This window comes from Rhinolophus sinicus, linkage group LG05 (assembly GCF_036562045.2).
Source record: "Rhinolophus sinicus isolate RSC01 linkage group LG05, ASM3656204v1, whole genome shotgun sequence".
Classification (NCBI taxonomy): domain Eukaryota; kingdom Metazoa; phylum Chordata; class Mammalia; order Chiroptera; family Rhinolophidae; genus Rhinolophus; species Rhinolophus sinicus.
The window spans coordinates 110,162,554-110,184,678 of record NC_133755.1 but is presented as its reverse complement, the minus strand read 5'-3'; positions in this window follow the sequence as shown (position 1 = coordinate 110,184,678).

Genomic DNA, 22,125 nt, shown 5'->3' with positions numbered 1-22,125 from the left:
GTCCATGCAGTTTTAACATAAGTAAAAGATATAATAGATATCTCTACAGAATGGCGACATAACACCACTGACTTCGCAGCTATACAACAGGGCCAAGAGTCAATCATTACACCTGATTGGAATGAGAGTCACATTAAGCACTAAGAACACCCTCCTCAACTCTTCTGCACACTGGCTCCACGCCTGCCGGCTTCTCAGGTGAGATGCTCATAACTGGAAACATCTTCGCCTCAATCCTGAAGGTTGCATACCACATCTCTTCTGCCATGCCCGGGGCTTTCTCTTGTAATCTAGCCACTGTCCTTAGATCAATATCTCACAGTATGAACTCAGCAGGCTCATCTTTCTTTGTCATTGTAAGACATTTCTTACATCTTAGCCAGAGTAGAACCAATGCTCCTCGCTAACGCTTCAATAACTACTTGAATTATTCAATGCGAAAACAGTATTGTTCCACTTTCCTTAAATCAAGAGCAACTCCTCCTTTCATCTGGGAAAAAACGGATTCATATTACATTAATTCATATTGATGTAGATGATCTTCTCTAGCAACTATAATCTGCATTGACATGGCTCATGATTTTTTGAGAATAAGGTTACATGTGTGCTTTGTTAAGCGATTTCTAAGAGCCCCTTGGTCCCCTGCCCCACCTAATGTGTACATGTACACTTCTTTATTTCCAGCTGAAGATTTGGTCTAGAATATCATTCTCCATTAAAAAATAAATGAAAAAATCAAGGCTCAGAAAGTATTGAATCTAGCTCTTGGGACAAGAAAAGTCCAGATCATCTGTGATGTCTTATTAGCTGAAAGCAAGAAGATTTCAGAGAGATGAAAGACCAGGTGGGTGGCCATGTTAGAAAAGATGCAGTGAGGCACCAGGAGTGAATGCCGCTAGTTTCCTAATGCTGATCATTTGAGAATCTAAAGGAAAACAATGAATGTACTTAATTCGAACCAATTGAGTTTGGGAAATCTGGATGTGGGGAGATTATCCTGGATTACTCAGGTGGGCCCTAAATGTAATCATAAGGGTCCTTCTAAGAGAGAGGCAGAGGGAGGTTTCACACAAATACACAGAGGACAAGACGATGCGAAGACAGAGGCATAGACTGGAGTGATGTTGCTACAAGGCAAGCAACTCTAAGAATGGCCGATCATGAAAGGAGAACTGACTCTGGGTGGTGAACACACAATGTGATATATAGATGATGTATTACAGAATTGTACACCTGAAACCTATGTAACTTTACTAACCGTTGTCAGCCCAATAAACTTTAATTAAAAAAAAAAAAAAAAGAATGGCCAGGCAGCCACCAAAAGCTAGAAGCATTGCAAGGAACAGAATGTCACAGAGCCTGCAGAGGGATCTCAGTCCTGCTGGCACCTTGCTTTTGGACTTCTTGCCTCTAGAGCTGAGGAAGAATAAGTTTCAGCTGTTTTAAGCAATGAAGATGTGGCAATTTCTTACAGCAGCACCAGGAAACTATTGCAGTTACCTACAGAGGTAGGTTGGAATGAGGTAGAAAAAATAGAAAATGGAGGGTAATGGGGATCAAGTATACGGTGATGGAAGAATAACTGACTCTGGGTGCTGAACACACAATGGGATTTATAAATGATGTAATACGGAATTGTACACCTGAAATCTATGTAATTTTACTAACAATTGTCACCCCAATAAATTTTTTAAAAAAATTACTCATCACACACTTAAAAAAAAATTGAAAATGGAAATGGGGTAGAAGGAATGAGGGGGAAGTGGATTTTCTATGACCATATCTTTTTCTACAACTCTGACTTTTTGAAACATGTTAAGGTTTCACAGACTCAAAAAATAAATGTATAACTAACATTGAGCAGTATGCAGGAGGAACAGAAAATGTAAAACGAACATTTACAAATTGAATCAAACTATATTATGGGTGACTTAACCACACTAAAAGGGTGGGAAGAAAAGGACAAACCTAAATAACTTTGTAAAGGAATATTTTGACAACATATTTTAAGACTAAAGACAAAAGAACTGTATATAAATATTGTGCTCTAGTTAATAAACTTGTTTGCACAGAGGTATGAGTTAGCAATTCTGTGACTAATTAATGTGTATCTAGGGTTAAGTAATAAATAAATGCATGTGGATAATGAGAGCCAGATTTCTCACTGTCGGAGAAAGGAGTTACAAATAAGGGAAGAAGTTGGCTAAAGTGAATTTTGATGTGGGAGTGAAATAGATAGTATCAGTATGAATTCATTAGTTTTCATATACATTTATAAATAGATACATGTGTTTATAAATAGATGCATGTATATACATATAAAATGTCTATTAATATATATTAATATTAATATTCCCTCTGTTTGCTGAGAGGGGTTTCAAAGCAATACTACCTCAGTGGCAATGAACACATCTAGCATCCAGGTCTTCCTTTTTAAATATCATTCTCCAATAAAAAGAAACAGAGCTCCTAGAAGAACTGGCTGATTCTAGGGCTGGGACAGAACAAGTACAAGATGAGCCTGGGACATCTTTTCAGTCCAGAAAACAAGTGCTCAAAAAATGAGGGGGACACTTCAAAAGGACATAGAAGCTGACTCAAAGTGGCTCTCAATGGCCAAAACTAGGACAATTTGAGCAATACAATAAACAATGAGAGTAATGAATTATAACCTACAGAGTAAAACAAATATTCATAAATTCATAATGATGTAAATAAATCATTGAATAAATAAAGGAGGGAGAAAGGAGAGCTTTCTCACAGTAGAATTTAGATTACATATAATTAAAATAAATGATCACCATTTTAGCAAATGCCACAGGAAGAGTTTTTGCAGTCAAGCATTATCATTGGGTATTGAAATTAGGGAGCAAAAGTATTATGAGAAACAAGATACGTTCACAGTCACAAAGAATCTCTCCACAAGATATATATTTATTTACAAAAGGAGAAATAGTATCTTCCCAATGGGAAGACCTAGCAGACACTACTTTAACCAGTTGATTAACGAGAACGTCCCCCTTAGTGAGACATATTAATATCACGTGCTTCCTGATATGACGCACAGACATGGCACATCACTTCTCAGGTATTCTTTTCAAATGCAAAACATGAATATAATCATTGGGAGTCATACAACACACACAAATTAAGGAAGATACTACAAAATTACTGGCCAGGAGTCTTCAAAAGTATCAGTCATGGAAGCAAAAACGAAAACAAAAATAAAAGAAAAGTTGTCTAAGATTAAAAGAGACTAAGGAGACATGACAATTAAAACAATGAGTGATCTTCAATTGAATTCCGGTTTCAGAAAATGTTAATCGGTGGAACAATTGATGAAATTTGAATAAGGTCTATAGATTAGTCAATAGTACTGATGTTAGTTTCTGAGTTTTGCTAGCTGCGCTCTCATCATGTAAGATCTTAACATTTGGGTAAACTGAGAAAAGGTATACAGAAATCATTTGTACTATTTTTGAAAGTTTTTGGTAAGTCTGTCATTTTTTTTTCTCATACTGCTTCTGCTTGTTTTCCTGTTCCAATTTTGAAATATCTTCATAAAATGAGTTGAAGGTTTTTCACTCTTCTTTATACTTTGAGTTTGCATAAATGTTGGGACTTACTACCTATAGTTTGTTTTATTAGTCATAAATGTCTCTCCTCCCATAAGTGTCTCTGAAAGCAGTATGCTTTCTGATCCCATTGATACTGGCCCTGGCCCTGTGACTTGATCTGGCTAACAGAATGTGAGTAGCTGTGACACATGCCCCACGCAAGCAGAAGCCACAGTGCAATTCAATGGTTATGCAGGCTCCTTCTTGCTCCTGTGTCCCTTCTTGTGAGAAAGGCATATCCAGGCTAGGGGAAGAATTAGAAGACATATATAGAACACGATCTCATGATGCATGATGTAGAAGATGCTGCATGATCCCAATGCACAGCTTTTGAAGAGCTACAGAACAGTTGCAGCAAGAAAAGAACATAGCATAATGTGAGCAAGAAATACATGTACATATATGCTGTGTGTATGACATTGTGATTTTAAGATTCTTGTATGTAGCACAACCTTTCTAAAGTTGACTAATATTTTATACTTAAATAGTTTGTAGAACATACTGATAAAACCAGTTCAGGTATTCTCTTTGTAGTAAGATTTTAAACTACTAATTAAATTTCCTTAGTGATTATAAGAGCATTTAGATTTTCTATCTTTTCTTCAGTTAATTTGATAAGTGATAAAATTCATAGAATTTCATTTATATTTTCAAATTTATTTGTATACCTTTTTTCATACTATGTTCTTTTTATTTTTTTAATACCAGTAGAACTTACATCTCATTTTCTATTTTCTCAGATTATAGATTCAAGCCTTCTTTTTTTCTTTCAACTTTTGTTTGTTTGTTTGTTTGTTTGTGAAGAGAGGGGTAAGTCTACCTAGAGATTTGCAAACACTATTAATTTTTTAAAGAGTCATGTTTTAGCTTTATTGATTTTATTTGGTAGGATTAGTTTTTAATGGGAGTAACAGGAAAATTCTAAAAAAACAGTAACTTAACAAATACAGAATGTTATCTCTATGTCACATGAAATTTCAGAGAGGGCTCTTCAGGGCCAGCAGAGTTGCTTTATTCATGAAGATCTTAAAGAATCAAGATCTTTCCAGTACAGCATTTCATTTTTGTTCCCATGGTCCAAAATAGATAAGAAAAGGGCAAAGAGTATCTAGTATATCCCTTTTAAGGAAAATCCCCCAAAGCTACCACAAAGCATGTTCACTAACTTCTCATTGAAAAAAACAATTTCCATAATTACAATTATAGTTATTATTCTGGACCACCATGTGCCCACATAAGTATTGGGAGTTTTGTATTAATAAGCATAAAATAGGATAATGGGGGGAAATAAATAGTCACTGCAACACTGATCTTCATTACCACACATGATTTTCTGATTTTGCTTATTTTCATTATCTTTCTACAAAAATCAAGGTTATTCTTGTTTCTCACTTCAAAGTTAGGGGTTAATAAGGGTTTATATTCATATTTTATAGTGAAAATATATGATTATTCTTCTAATTTCAGTTCTTTCAATTAGATGTGAAAATGGAATAAATGTTAGCTTTACATTCATTCAATGTAATGTAGCTTTACATTCAATACACATTCATCCTTTGTTTATTTTAAGTATTATAGTATGATAATTTATTATGTGCAGGATAAAGACTTGTCATTTTTGGAATTTCAAGAATTTTTTATTTTTTTTTCCCATTCTTTTGCATTTTCCAATTTTCTACAAAAAAAAAAAAAAATCTGCTGCATTTTAATCAAGAAAAAAATTTAAGCAAAGATAATGAGAATCAGAGATAATGAAAAGAACCAAACCAGAACAACAAATAAAATGAGGAAGCCAACAAAATATGAGACATATATTAGAAAAGCCAAAAAAAATTGATAAATACTAGAAAAATTCATAATTAGATTCAAATAAAAATATATTCAATTCAAAATTCAAAATATCTCAATACACTAATTAGTAAAGAAAATCAACTAATAATGATATTGCTGATTGTACAAGAAATCAGATCATGTGGAATTGTCTAATATGTCCCTATTTGTTCTTAATGACCCTGAATTATAACAAATATATCCTATGGCAAGATATATATCCTAAGTCATGGGGCCATACAGCATGCATTGGAAGTCTACAGTCACAGCCGAATAAATATGTCTCAGTTACATTGCTACCAGAAATGGTGATTAACAGCCACCTAAGTAATTCAGTCTCCTTATTAGAAAACTTAGCAGACAAAGAATTAGCGAGCTCCATGTATTCAAATCATTAATATACACTCATCTAACACCTAATCAATGGCCATCTTGTTCTCTTCCTATATGAGATACTACACCTCTTAAGGTAGAGTTCTATTTCCTAAAGTACTCTACATCTTTTGCCATTACTGAGCAATTTAGGTATTTGACATTATAACCTGCAGAACACCCTGGAAACTGCACACAGGAAGTTTTGAGAAGGTATAAAAAGATGATGTACCTTCTAGGGAATCCAAATCAAAAAGCAATTAATTGTTATAAACCTGAAAGTTATAAAAGATGTGAATTTAATTTTATATCTCGGAAAATACTGGGGAAACCTTATTAAAATTTGTAAAAGAGGTATTGTGAAAATTAGCCCAATTTATATAAACCACGTCTTAACATATTAATATCAAAAATTCTTTCTCAGGACATTAGACAGTCTTGTATGCCTTACTTTTCATACAAACAACCTAGAAAAATATATTCTTACCAACGCCCATTGACTCACTGCTTTTGCCTACTGCTATGCCTCTCTCTCTTTTCAGCACCTATTTCTTCTACTATATCCTCAATTTTCTCTGTTATCTCTCATTTAAACTTCCTGAGATAATCCAGGGATTACTTGGCCTCAAAGGTTTTTGTCCAGCTTATTACTATACTTTCCTTATATTGATTTCCATATCCAATTCTACCACCTGTGATCAGAGCTGAGGTCATGCAACACTTGTCAGGCAACTTATGATTAGGAAACTGCCTAGGGATAGTTACTTTATCAGGAAATGTGCAGGTCTCCTCAGAAGGGAATTGTGAGCTGCCATTCTGAGCCATTTTGCATGTGTGATCAAATTGTTGGGCGATATTCCTTAAAGGAGAAATCATTACATGAAGCAAAGGCCAATCAAATGGCAGTTTTCCTGTACAGAGATCCTCATAAATAGGCATGACTTACTTAAGATAAAGAGACATCTATTATTCTGGCCTATAGTATTGTGGGCCTATGTACTAGGAAGAGGAATTTGGGGGGAATTCTGACAGAAGGATGGTATGTGCTTTCTCTACGATAGATGATAGATAGATAGATAGATAGATAGATAGATAGATAGATAGATAGATAGATAGATGATAGATGGATAGATAGATAGACAGATAGAAAGATAATTTTTTTCACTGTCAGAATTTGTTAATAAGTGCAATGATGAAATATAACAATCCCTAACACTGTGTTTTTTTTGTTGTTGTTTGTTTGTTTTTTCCCTTTGTAGTTTTAGAGTAATTTGTGGAGGAAACAGAGCTAATATTTATTAAATAAAACAAATTATCTTTCAATTATCCTATAGATCTGGAATGGCAAATATATTTCATATCTTAGACAAGAATAACTGGCTGGTAGTAACTGTTGAAGTCATGGATGGAGAAGAATTCTGAGTTCTTAACCAGGCTTAGTGGGCAAAAGTGTTAGACTGTTCAGCAAGGTATGCCATGGGAACACAAGGGGAGAGTGGCAGTATACATGTTTGACTCAATACCCTCATGATCTACATGCTTCTTAGTCGCTTTGAAAGAGAGCAACACGCCAACTAAACATTACCGGAATTGGAGTCAGATTTTGTCTGTATCCTGGTTCCATAACTTTCATTTATTTTTTATATTTTATTTTGTATTGTAATAAAATATTTTAACTTAATTATTTCAATATTTAATATACAGTTACTATGCATCAGTCACTGTTTTAGGTTATAATAAAAAAATTCTGAACAAAAGAAGATGTGGACCCTGCCTTATAACATGAGAAAATATTCATCAAACAATCATAAAAATAAGTATACATTACATCTGAGGACAACATTTAGGAAGCTGAGGTACTGGATATCATAAAAGTTTATGTTGAAGAGATACAATCACTAACAGTGTGACCTTGAACAAGTTACTTCATCTCTCTCTGAGCCTGTATTAAATAGGGGCTAAAAATATGTCATAGGGATTTGTAAAAAATAATGGACAGTATATCCAGTATGTATTAGGTTGGTGCAAAAGTTATTGCGGTTTTTGCAATTATTTTTAACCTTTTAAACCACAATTACTTTTGCACCAACCTAATATAATATGTATAGATACATAATTTATATTACTATCCCAATAAACACATCATTTATAGACTATACACATGTTCACTGAAATATCCTATGTAGTAATTGTACATGAAGTAGTATATTAGTTCCTGTGAACATATGTAGACATTCTATTTTTTGTTATATGTACATATTTTATGTATTCATTGCTGTCTATGTTAGCAGTGCAGGTGGACAAAGAGAGTTGGTATATGCGTAGTTCTCGGAAACATAGAACTTTCATCAAGAAAAGAGAAGCAGAATCAGCACTGATAGTTACACAAAATAAGTAGGTGGAAAGAGGGTCCAAGAGCATGTTGCAAGACTGTGGACTAGCGAAAGATATCAAAAGTATCCCCTTCCTTCTGGAAGATAAAGGCTTTGTTTAATCCTACCTACAATTAGAATGAGATGATTAAGACGTATTCGTAAGGAAAAGAGTAAATTGAACAGGAACATTTGGCAATGGGAACTTGTTTACGATAGGGGCACAAGGAACATACTGAGAAAGAAGTGAAAGGTAGGAACAACTAGACACCTTCCACATAAACCATGAGAGCCTTAACTATGAGAGTACAGACTTTGGAGGGAGACAATGCAGGTTCTAATCTTAACTGTGCTAATAACCTTGGCGGTGGCGGGGGCAGGGGTTATTAATCTCTCTGTGCCTCATATTCTCATCTGTAAAAATGGGAAACATAGTAGTACTTATCTCATTAGGTTAAATAACATAATATAATTAAGGTGCTTAGAACAGTTCTTGGATCATAACATGTGCTCTATGTGTTACCTATTATTATTAATAATATTACATTTACAGAGACCTTATGAAAGTACCAAAATGGGAATAAAATTAACATCAAGGGAAATCTAAACTGCTTGCACCTGTGATTTCTAGTCACCAATTAAATTCAAAATTATGTAAGTTAGGAATTCGGCTACAAGTAACAGCATACCTGAATAACCATGGCTTAATCAATAAATACGTTTAATTATTTTATATACAATAAGACTAGTGGTAAGAGGTTACTGATTTGGTGGAGAAGGTCAAAATATTATCAAAGACCAAAAACTCTTCTTATCCTTCTCATCTGCCATCCTCAGTTTGTGGGCCTTTTTCTCATGATCACAAGATGGCTTCCACAGCTACAAACATAAGATACCATGGCTAAGGATCTTGAGGTTTTCAGTGCTAGGAGCTAAACAGGTTGCAGTTTATCCAAAACTGGAATTCTGTTAAAGAAAAAAAAAAAGAAGGGGGATATGCTTCCTAGGCAGGGTGCTAGCAATGTCTAACACAATCTTGATGATTTAGAAATGTTCTGAGTTGTAATTTCAAAGGTGATTAAAATTATTACCAGTAGTTGGGTGAATGTATAGATACTATTCAAATACAAAGATCATGAGGTATCTGGATGAAAGAAGACAGAAGAGCTGTCAATAATTTGGGCAACATTTCTCAGTGAAATTTAAGTGTAATTGTATGAATAAAACATTTATTTTCAGAAATGCAAATGAAACACCTGGAATAACTGAAACTAATATAGTTGTACTTCTTATATTATCACTTCCTATCATATGCATTATCTGAATTATCAAAAATGTTTTCAACTGATATTTAAACCTAGATCCTCCTCCAAAAAACTGCGTTCCTTTTGCTTCCTTTTCATACAGCAAAACCCTGGAAAGAATTGATTCTATTTGTTCTCTGCACTTCTGCTAATGCTGTTCTCTCTTGAACACTCTCCAGTAAGTCTCTTATCACCATTGTTCCATCTTATCTCCTCTTGTCAAGGTCATCAATTACCTCCATGCTGCCAAATGCAATTGTCACTCAATATCTGACACAGGTCATCACTTCCACCTTAAATACTCTCTTCACTTCCTGACATTCTGGCTGTTCCTGCTAGCCCCTTTTTACTAGATCCTCCTTACATTCCCAGCTTTTAAATGTTCGGGAGGCTCTTTGGTATCATGTAAAGATCAGTCCTTTAGACCTCTTCTATTCTTCAAAAACACACATGCTCTAAATGGCGTCTCCAGTCCTGTGCTTTAATGCCAAATATTCCCAAAATTGAATCTCTATTCAAAGACTTTCACCTGAAATCTAAAGGCATGTATGTCCAACAGAAATCTCAAACAGTGTATGTCAAACTATACCCCTGATTCCTCACCAACACCAACATCCAAACTTGCTTTCTACAGGGGTTTACTATACATCAGTATTTGATCCTTTGCTTCGTCCAGTTGCTCAGGCTCTAAACTTTGAAATCGCCCTTAACTCCTCTTTCATTACTGCCCCTTCATCAATCAATTGGTAAATCCTATAGGCTCTACGTTCAAAATATATTTTGACTATGACCACTTGTTATCACCTCTATCCTACCTTCCTGCTCTAAGCCACCATCATCTTGTTGTAACTATAACTAGTCTCCTTACTTCCACCTTGCCCCCTACAATTAGTTGTACACACCAGAATCAAAATAATCTTTTTAAAACATGAGTCAGATGATATCAATCTTCTGTTTAAAACCCTCTAATAACTTCTGATCTCCCTCTGAGTAAGTCCTAAAGCCCCTAGAGTAGTCTCTATGGCCCTGCATGATACGGCCCTCCATGGATGGATGCTCCCATCTCCTTTTCCTCCATTCTATACCATGCTCACTGCATTTCAGTTACCCTGGCCCTCTCACACTTTGCGAGTGCTCCTAGCACGCACCTGTCCCCGCTGGCTGGCATGTTCTTCTCCAGATAGCCATATGGCTTATCTCTTTTCTTTCTTGTTTGTCTCCAAATACCTTCCATTGGAGACGTGGTTTTTAACCACTTATTTAAAATACTATTCTTTTATCCCATCTTCTTTAGTCTACTTAACTTTTTCTAACAATTATTATAATCAACTGACATTTAATTTGTTTGTTTGTTGGTGGTGTCCTCCCACCAGAATGTTTGCAACACAAGATCAGTGAGTGAGTCTTATGTTCACTGCTCTGGCCAGGATGTGGAATGGTGCCTGGTTCCTGGTAGGTGTTCAAGTCCATATGTGTTAAAGGTATAAGTGAATCATTGAAAGACTACTTGCTGAGTAATAACTTTATTATCTTTTATAACTATATAAATCTTACATATTTTTTCAGACTGTTTTCACTCTTGGAAGTTAATGTTTTCAATAGGCTCCTTTTTTCAAGCAGGTAATGAGAGTAAGTGTGTCTTATGATATACATATCTTAAAATATAAAATTTACCTTATAAATTCAATACCTTACTGTGTTGTATTTTTAACATTATGTTTCATATACTAGTGTCTTCTATAAACTTTACTGTTGATATAAATGTGTTTTATTTGTTTAAAAAATCATATTGCAATCAGAAAGCTATGGATTAGATCGCCTTTGCTATTTGGGTGCCATTTTCCTAAAGCCCAATATTTTAATAATCTAATTGGGAAACATCACAAGATCAAATGCTGTGATTTTTCTGAATGTATCAATTAACACCCAGGAAAACACAAGGTACTTCTTATTTCTACTAGGCCTGACACTATTACATAATTTGTTCCTGTTTTATGTAAAATATTTTGAAGAAGTGTGTTAGCACATTCTCATTAACATTGTAGCCCTTATACAAATGTTAATAGGTTTAGAAACACACACACATAAATGCACACGGTAATGTCTAAATACATTCATTAAAAAGACGCTTGTGGCGGCCGGATGTCTCAGTTAGAACGTGAGCTCTGAACAACAGGGTTGCCGGTTTGACTCCCACATGGGCCAGTGAGCTGTGCCCTCCACACTAGATTGAAGAAAACGAGCTGCCACTGAGCTTCTGGAGGGGCAGCCGATGGCTTTGTTGGTTAGAGCACGAGCTCTCAACAACAAGGTTGCCGGTTCAATGCCCACGTAGGATGGTGGGCTGCACCCCCTGCTAATAAAGATTGAAAAAACGGCAACTGGACTTGGAGCTGAGCTGCGCCCTCCACAACTAGATTGAAGGACAACTACTTGGAGCTGATGGAGAAACACAGTTCCCCAATATTCCCCAATAAAATTTATATACAAAAAAAAAAGATGTCTTGAGAAAATGATGGAAAAATAATTGGAGACAAAGCTTGTGTTTTCTGGATACTAGTATTTTCTCGCTCATGCTAACAAAAATTACTCAAGTTAATCAACAGAAAAACATTTTAAACTTGGCTTGGAATGTCTTTCAGATTCTCCCTCTTTCCCCCACAACCGTAACCTAAATTTTGACTTTTGTATCTGCTTTCCAGTGAGAATATTCTTTTTGATCAAAGCTGGATAATATGAAATAGTTTTACAAATGTCCACATTTCTATTTATGAAACATACTTTCCACATATTGCCCATTTTTCTCTTACCCCTTTTCAGTCTGCCCCATTCCTCTTCTTTTCTGCCTTTAATCTATCAGCTCCCACATTCTTGCTATTACCCTGGAGTGATTGCATTCTCTGCCGGTTACATTCTCACATATCTCACTATTGATTGGAAATAATATAATAATTATATTTATTTTTCTCAGTCTCTGCTCTTTGCTATTCTTCTCACTTTCTTCTAAGATGATTCTTACCTTAATCACACTTTAATTATCATCTGCATAGTAAATAATCACAACATTGTGAATCTCATCATCTCTGTAACTAATGACAAACTCAAGTTCAGCATCACTGAAAAGATTGAGAACATCATTTGTTATTTTCATCTTCTTCATTCCTTTTTTTCTAATCAGCATTACACATTCTTTTCTATACTCCTCCAATGTATTAGTCTGATGAAATTCTCTTTGTCTTCAAAATTATAAACTTATCAATGTTATAAATAACTACTAATAAATGATAGAATTTCTTTAAAATGATTACTTTTTAATTATAAATGTTACTGTTGTATTCAAATCAAAACATAAAATTATTTAGAGACCATAACTGCAAATAAAACAACATAAAGTTTTAGGAAAAAATTAGTCTTATTATTATACTATCAAGGTAGGTCAGGCTAAAATAAAAAATTTCAAATCATATTAATGTATTATTTCCCTTAGCTCTAAAATCTATGCTTTCCTTTCATTTTGTTGACTGAAACATGTGCTCATACACACTTTGGTAATTACCTGCTACTCACTGGGTTTTTAAGCTTGTTCACTAATCCCTCTCAGTTGTACAGTGTTTATGGTTTGAAATCCTCATTTATACCCCTAAAAGTGTTGACTTCATAATAGCACTGGGAGATAAACATCATCATTCTCAATATATAGCTGAATACATGGCAGCTCACAAAGGTTGGTTTTCTTGTTTATGTCAAAAATTTTAGAAGGGTCACTGGAACTATAAAGCAAGTACTCCAAACCCTGGACAATTGCTAGCTTTGACTATTCCACAGATTTCTCTAGAATGGAAGATTCATAAAAATAAGCATAAAAATATTTTGCAGTCATTCAGGGATTAGGTGGTCTACAGTGGCATGACAAATAAACATATAATGTATTTTGTTTCTCTCTCAATACGTGAGCATGTATTTATATATATTTGCTTTGTGGGATGTGTCGTTTGGGCTTCTGCCCCTTACGTTTTTAGTAGCCTTATCTTTATGCTTCGAGAGAGAGAGCGATGTTAGGGAATGTTTAGAGACCCCAGTATCCGGATTGCAATTTTTATTTCAATAAGATAATCAGGTTGGATTCTATAAATTTAGCATAGAAAGAAAAAGATAAGCTGAAGTAACTTGGGCTTGTCATTTTACCTCGCAGGACCTCAACATCCTCATTTAATAAAATGAAGGAAATAGATTCATTTATAATAATAATTAATGATAACAATGGGACCTATAATGAATTGAGGACTTACTCTGGGCCAAGCACTATGCTAAATCTTTACATTCATTATCTCATTTAATGTTCACAAAAATCCCTCGAGGAGGAGACTATTATTATCGCTATTTTACAGATGTGAATCGGAGTCTCAGAGAGTTAGCTTCCTAAAGTGACATGGCTGATGAATGAAACTTTGGGATCTGCATCTTGGTTTGCTCCTTCCCAAAGTCTGTACTGAAACCCCCGGGCAGTGAGGCCTTTCACTGCTCCAGGAGCTCCATGATTTCTAAGCTCTTCTACAGCAAGGATGCTTCATTGTTCTTTTCAATTAAACAAACATGGAATTATTTCCTATTTCCTCATTATCCATTGAAACCTTCAAGACTTGTTTCCTTAATTATAAATCAATATTTTGTTGCTCAACTTAAAGAACTACACAAGAGACTGATAAATAAAAAGTCATTGGAAGTTCTTAAATTGATGTTGGGTGTTGCTAAATTAAGAAATCTCATTATTCGGGGAGAATTTTGTTAATAAAATTTCAATTAAAGCAAAAGTGCATAGTTCTATTAACTGCAACAATGAAAAATGTGCCCCCAACAGCTTCTTTCTCATTTAGAACACTACGTTTGAATAGCCTTTAAACTATAGATGTTTGTAATGAATGTTAATCGCAAGTTCTAGATTTCTCTCTACATATTTTTAAAACACACATATTTATTACTTTTTTCAGTCAAATAATATTAACAGTATATTAAATATTTTAATCTTAAAGATGTCACAAATTAATAAACCACATCAAACAATTTTCAATATGATGTTTAAATTGAAAGAAAACTTTGTTTTCAAAAGTATTTGGGACTGTTATTTTTCTTGCTGGAACTGACACAAAAATAATAGTAAACAGAAGTAATATCTCATTAGTCCTTTATTTCTAAATAACTAAAAATTAGATTCAGAAGGGCACTAATTCTAGCTTTAACTCCGAAGTCATTTCTTATTCTTAAAGTAATCTTTATTTTTCATACAATTTTATGTATTTACTATTAAAATTTCCTATTAAGGAAAGAGAAATATATTCAAGGAAGTAATCTGATCTGTATAGGTAGACCATTTAAACGTGCTTTAAAATAAACTTTGACTATGCACATATATGTTACCAAGACAAGGGAAAGAGTCAGGGAAAGATTCAAGAAAAGAAAAATTTTAAAACTAATGTATATCATAATTTAGATTTGGGGATTATTTCAATTATTTTAAAGCAAGAAAAAAAGTCACACAATTCACACTGAGAACTTAAGAGTTTCAGTTTACAAATCAATAAAGCACAAAAGGTGAAAAAATTAACCAAGTTTACAGGTAATAATTTAGGGTTTAAACTTATTTTTATTCACAATGTGTTTTGAAGAACTTCTGCTGTATTGTTACTTATGGATAATCTACAATAGTAAATAGAAAATAATTTGTTCCACAAAATATGTATTGATCTTAATATATGTACCCGTGTCTTATCCTCCTTAAACCCACTGCAAAGTGCTCCTAACATCAGCAAGCCAAGAAAGTGACATAATTGCCTCTAGTAAATGTTAGGCATGTTCAAGAGAAAGAGATAAGCATCTTTTCAAATATCTAGATCTTTCACAACTTCCTATTATGGCCAAAACTCCATCCATTAGATTCTCAAGTCATTGTTCATCACTAATTTACGCTTGGCTCCAACTCTCCATCTGGTTTCCTGCTTTTTGAAAAAGCCCATATATGAATGTCAGCAATTTTTGGCTGTTTTAGTATAAGGCTCATACTTAAGGTGGATCCGTGAAGGGTCCTTGCTCTTTTCCCTGGGTACTCCTTGAATTACTTTTCTCCTAATTAAGACCCCGAAGGCCTGCAATCCCAAAGTATATTTACAGAGATGTTCCACCCACACACCCTTGAGCATTCATACCTGCACACACACATACACACACACACACACACACACACACACACAAACACAATGATTCTCAGGAAATGATCTAGGGCAGAAAAAAATGATGGAAAGAAAATGTGTCCTTTTTATGTTAAAAGAAGGAAAGTTACCCAGGAAACCCAGAAGCTCAATACTTGAAAATTTTCATTATCAGTATCTGGTAGAAGAGAGTATTTGTTGCGGCCCCTGAGTGAGCAGGCTGGGAAAGCACCCATCTCAGCTGAGCCAGCTCAGAAACCTTCTGAGAATCCTCATGGGAGGACATGTAAAAACAAGGAAAAATTCAAGAGTCACAGACTTCGGGAATATCAGAGGATGAAGCAAAAGGGACAAAAGTGTCTCAGAGACAAGTACTTCAGATGTTTTTTGCTGAGAAAGGACGCAACAGAAATTATCAACTATGGTAAAGACTTAATTTAGCTTTTGCGGAAGAACTTCTTAGTCTTCTCTTCCACCTTTCTGACAACACTCCAATCTACTTTCCACAAACTTAAGTTTTAATAGAAAATAAGTGTGGATTCTAAATGAGAAAGTGTTTCTACATCTGGAAAAAGGTGAATTTTGTCCTTGAAATAATGTGTTCTGCTTAGACTAATCAAAGACTGAATAAGATGTTTTGAAAGGAAACCACAGTAACAGTCTTTTTGCGTTCACAAAAGGGAATTCATTCCATAAGTCTTGATTCATTGAAACACATTTGTCTCTGTTGACCTTCACAGTTTTTTGTTTTGTTTTGTTTTTGTTTTGTTTTGTTTTGTTTGAGGTAAAGTTGGTATACAGCGTTATATAAGTTTCAGGTGTACAACATTTTAATTCAACATCTGTATACACTACAAACTGATCACCGCCAAAATTCTAGTTACCATCTATCATTATACAATTGATCCCCTTCACCCATTTTGCCCATTTCCCAACCTGCTTCCCCTCTGGTAACCATCAATCTGTTCTCTGTATCCATGAGTTTGTTTTTGTTTTGCTTGTTGATTTGTTTTGTTTTTTTAGAGTCCACATATGAGTAAATCCAAAAGCAAGGGAAGCAAAAGCAAAAATAAACAAATTGGGCTACACCAAACTAAAATGCTCTGCACAAAAAAAGTAAACCATCATCAAAATGAAAAGATAACCTACTGAATGACCTTTACCTTTGAATGGAGCTCAGTAAGCACTTATAATACATTTCTCCTGAGATTTTGGGTATCAATTGCAATTTCCAGGAATTAATAAAAAAAAGGACACCTTGACAGAATCATAAACAGAAACTGAGCCCTATTTCTCCTTCTTTCAGGATATTACTGTACAATGGAATAAACGCTGGATGAGAACCAGAATTTAGAATGAAGTTTCACGTCTGCAACTTTCTAGCTGTTTGACCCCAGGCAAATCACTTAAGCAGTGGGGCTTTCTGAGCCTCAGCTTCATCTGGCAAACAAAGGTAATGACGGTTGACAATTCAAAAAATAAATAACATAAAAATGGTTAATAAACACCTAAAATTTTAAATTAGTAATCAAATACATAAAATTAAAATAGTGGTTTAATTGACAATGATCTCCTACATTTCCATGATTGGTAAAGGCTAAATGACACAAGCACTTTCACACCCTGTTGGAAACAAAATATCAGCATGCACCAGGAATCTTAAAAATGTTAGTGTATTTGATTTAGCAAATCTCTTTCTAGCAAACTAGCTCAAGGAAATCATTTGGAAAACACAGACTACACTTTATTCACAAAGGTCATTATAAAAATTATTTAAAGCAGTGGAAAGTTTGAATCTTCCTAAATATTTGGAAGAAATTCAAAAACAGAACTGACCATTAGGTATACGTAACAATGAAACCTTGGAATATATGTGTATTGATAAGTGCATGTGTGTGGGTTAGAAATCAGTTGTAACCTATTTCAGTGGACTCACAGCAACCAAATATGAAATGAGCTTATATTTCTTTTTATATACCAACTATCATAATACCAGTTTCCACTAGTGCATTTGTCCAAAGCTCCCCTATTCACAGTATTTCTAGCAGTGAGTTTTCGAGGTCAACAGCTCACACATACTCCAGGCAAGCCCCTCATCTTTTTGGAGGGCTCCCTATTCACAGCTACAGATGGCGCTGCACCCAAGTACCGGTGCTCACCACTGAAGTGCCCTCTCTGGCTCTATGGGGGAAACTCTGCCCTCTTTGTCCCTTCAGCACAACTGCAAAAAACTGTGACCATTTGTTAAGTCTCTTGGAGAACTTGGGAACAAGTTAAGTGCAGCCCTGAAGACAGCTGATTACTGGTGTTGGAAATGGCCAAGCTGAGTATCCCAAATCCAGCTTTAAGGACCTACTCGGCCCCCAACACAAATTGCAAATGGTGAGGGGACATCAGTCTTTAATATTACTCTTCATGCCTCAGAAATGAGGTACAACCCAAGCCCACCACCCATGTGATCATACCCCCAAAAAGAAGACACTGTCCTTCATGCCCCAGATGGATTGGAAAAAAAAAAACACATTACATTTTTGGTAATCTTATCTCCTACTAATGTGGTCTGTCTTACTCCTATACCTAGGACCAGAACTCACAGCTCACTTCTCACAGTTTGGCTTAGTTAATTTCCTGTAATACCAATGGGCTAGTTTACATGATGATATATATAAGCTCATTGCTGTACCTCACTTGGCCAGACAGAAGATTAAGCTTGAACATCCCTCCCACCATAATCCAAATCCTGATTTCCAGTGAGTAAATTCTTAGGCAAAAAGTAGGCTGAGGCATGATCCAAGGCAGGATTTAGTTGGCAAACTAAGGTCACTGGCCAAATCTGGCCAGCTGCTTGTTTTGTAAATGAAATTTTATTGGAATATAACCCTGACCATTATTTATATATTGTGGATGGTTGCTTTTGTGCTGCAGTGGCAGAGGGGAGACCATGTAACCTGCAAAGCTTTAAATTATTTAGTATCTGACCCTTTGAAGAAAGGGCTCATTCTGTTTCTCCACCATGTTGCAGAACTAGAAACTTGATGAGGCCATCTGGGGTATGTGCTCCTGGACGCATTATAGAAACTGTTTTTTAGGACTTGCCACATTCCCAAGAGTCTACTAAGGAATCAAGCACGAAAGGGGGTAACTTTTCTCTCAGACCCCACTAATCATTCAGGATGTTCTGTTCCTACACATCCCACGAGGGGGAAGGGAACAAGGCCCACTTCTGGAAGCCTCCTGGTATCTTAGAACCATTAAACTCTAGTGTGACCCTACTCCCCTCAGTCAAAGAAACATTGTTTTTCCTCCAAAATTTGAGGACAGAAAAACTAACACTAACTCATCATATTTTCTTATCAAATCCATTGTTTGCTACCTGAATCTTTTCTATTACTTGCAGGACCTGAGCTCTTGAAAATTAAAGGCCAGAAGTAGCTCCTCCTCTGCTGTTTTTTGCTGACACATCTTTTCCCTAAAACAATAAATCCAGAATAACCTCTCACCTTGAATTGGGGATAGAGGAAGAAAGGGGAATAGGAAGCACCAGGAGATATTGATTAAAATTTGGTTAATATTTCAAAAACATAATCCCACTGAAACCAATTACTCAAATTCTTCCTCTCTTAGCAATGGAATATAGATCATGTGGCCAAGAATCAATTTCTGTTACTACTTGCTTATTATACACACATATAAACCCACACCCCCCCACACACTAACACACACATGTACACACATACAAACATGCACACAATTAAATTGCCAACAGCACACAGCACATGGGGATCATTTTTTACAATATCCATACAAGATCAAAGTTAACATTTACCTATCAAGCCATCTATATCAAGATAGATATCGAAATTATATATATCAAGACTTGTTATAAATCAGCAAAAAGACAGTAAAGGAGAATATTAGCAAAGTACACAAAGTAACAATCTACAAAAGAAAGAATGTAAGTGGCATATATAAATGTACACTGGAAACAAGAACAGCAAATAAAGATGAAATCACCTAGGGATATTAACAAGAACACAGCTTCCTAGGCCCCACTCCTGGTGTACTGACACTGAATTTTGAAGGAGAAACTTAAAAATCTGCATTTTCAGTTAAGGACCACAAATATTGCCAGAGCTTGCTAAGATCTGGGTCCTAACGGTATTGAGGAAATTATACCTTCTTAGGGATATTAGAGTCTAACTAACAGGGATGGCAAATGGTTCTAATCAGGAAGGCAAACTTTAAATTTTCTAAAGTAGGAATCAAGGTAAAAACAAAAAGCAAAAATCACCACCACCAAAAAAAAAAAAAAAGGAAATAATAAGAACAATCACATCTGGAAATGGTATCCTACTAAGACTTTTCCTTTTCTACCCATTACTCTAAGGTATTTTCCTGTAGTAAATGTCCTCTAATCTACGTATATCACAACTTTTCCTAAACCTTTTTTAAATAAGAATTTTCCAAATATTATGCAATTTCAAATATTTGCAAGCCTATAAATTTTCCTTATCTAAGAAGATGTATTTTTCCTTAACTTAGAAAAGGACACTCGGTTACTGATTCTCGGGTCTTTGAGCTTGTATACACTGCCTTGATTCCTTTACAGAATCCCACTGATAGCACAGAAACTACAGTAGCTGCCTAAATGAACATATGGCTCACAGGAAACCCAAATATGTGCTCGGTGGTCCTGTTACTAGGTGCTACTTAGATACACTCAAAGTGGGTAACATAATGATGACATTCTGTAAACAAATGTGGGTCAAATAGCCTAAATGAAATTCTCTGGAAACAGACTTGTTTAAAGTGGCCTGCTCTGTGGACAATTACATTTTCATTTATTAACCAAATGTAAACAAGATATGCTATAAAGGAAAAGAAAATGAGAAACAGTTCTACCACCACAAAATGATTATATTTAGAACAGTGCCATCATCTCTTGGCAGAGCTATCTTGTTGGCTTCGTTTTGGAGCAGATTGCTTTGATTTTTTCCTCATTTCAAAATTTAACTGCCAGGTTCTATAACTAGTACATTATGCCAATGTTTGTTAACTGACCAGAAAACAAAAAAATCACATTCTAGTAAACTCTATCTGTGCTAATAGAATAGTTCTTGCCCCTAAACCATATTTGAAAATCCTTTATAAAAGTCTGTAAAAAGGTACTGATATGAAAGATAATAGAATAAGCAGGTATATAATTTAGCATCTTTCCCAACCTGCTCTGCATTCAAGTAACAGTTCCTTTTTCTATGCTTAAATAGCACTTCCAAAAATTCCTCTATTATTGCACAGGTTGTGTTGTATCATAATCATCTGTTTAGATGTCTCTCAGCTCCTCAGTCACCAGCGATTTGGGAAAGACTTGTCGGGTATTATCACCTCTAGTATGTACTGCTTAATAAATTTTAGCTAAGTAAATAAGCAATTCCACGACCAAAGAATATTAAAGCCATCCTTATACATTTAAGTCTAGTCAGGCTGTGTAAAAGTGATGGAACAAATTTTATTCAATATATAAAATGGATAATGTCAATAGTATTTGCTAATTCTTATCCAATATAAAATCAGTTACTATTTTAGTATAGGACCCACACAGTGTGGGCACTCATTAAATAGTCCCAGTGATTTGCTTTGTCATTTGTACATGGTGAAGGAGTTCTGTGCAGTCTTTTAGAGGTAACCCTGATGGGGCTGGCTCAGGCAAACCCCTGTGAAAGCAACCTTTAGTACTTCTTTGTTCATCCTAAAGAATCCTCTCTCATCAACAGCAATAGTAAGAAATATATTTTTCCTGAAGGTTGTTTATTGAAGATTTTGAGAGGAAATAGAGAGGGTTTAAAGGCACACCCCACATCCATCAGCTTCATTAATATTATATTCCATATTTCTGTTCTTCCTCAAATCATTCTTCTGCCACCCTATTATCTAGGATTTCTACAACTCTCTGACCTTCCACAAGCCAATGGCTTTGTCTTCTGCAAATCAGTACCTCCCAGAGGCCTTGCACACAGGTCTTCCCTGTCATATGCACAGCCTTCAGCCTGATCTTCACTTAGCCATCTTCCCTTTGTATGGCCAGACCACAGCAGACAGGCCATCTTCAAGTAAAGAAAAATGCCATCATCTCATTGTGTCGAAAATTTCTCATGAAGCAGCAGTTAGTTAAAATAAACTAAAGCTGATGACAAGGAGAAAGTAATTCATTTCTGGTATTTGGAGATTCTTTTTTTTTTTTTTTTAATTTATTGGGGTGACAATTGGAGATTCTAAATAAAACATTATTATACAGTTAGCATAAACCTTCAGTAAGCTCTAAATATTAAAAGGGGATTAATACCTGTAAATTAAGAACTTCTTTCTAACTTTAATAATCCCATTATTCCAGTCCCAGATTTATAGAACTCTTTACAATCTCTTCTTT